Below are 670 nucleotides of genomic sequence, written 5' to 3' on the forward strand. Positions count from 1 at the left end.
GAGCCACGCCCACACTCACGCGCTCATCCCGTTGGAATTTAAGCCCCGCCCCACACTCCTGACTCCTGGCTGCGTTCCAAATCACATCACACAGCACTATAAAGTGCAGAGCGTTATGTACACTATATTACTACGAACGAATGCACTATTGCTATTTGGAACGCAACCAGTGCCTTACTAACATACTTCAGAATCAGAATCAGGTTTATTGGCCAAGTGTGTTATACTATACAAGACAATACAGACATAATTAACACTATACTATACAAGACAATACAGACATAATTAACACTATACTATACAAGACAATACAGACATAAATAACACTATACTATACAAGACAATACAGGCATAAATAACACTATACAAGACAATACAGACATAATTAACACTATACTATACAAGACAATACAGACATAATTAACACTATACTATACAAGACAATACAGACATAATTAACACTATACTATACAAGACAATACAGACATAAATAACACTATACTATACAAGACAATACAGACATAAATAACACTATACTATACAAGACAATACAGACATAATTAACACTATACTATACAAGACAATACAGACATAATTAACACTATACTATACAAGACAATACAGACATAAATAACACTATACTATACAAGACAATACAGGCATAAATAAC

Source organism: Tachysurus vachellii, chromosome 2 (genome assembly GCF_030014155.1).
Source record: "Tachysurus vachellii isolate PV-2020 chromosome 2, HZAU_Pvac_v1, whole genome shotgun sequence".
Classification (NCBI taxonomy): domain Eukaryota; kingdom Metazoa; phylum Chordata; class Actinopteri; order Siluriformes; family Bagridae; genus Tachysurus; species Tachysurus vachellii.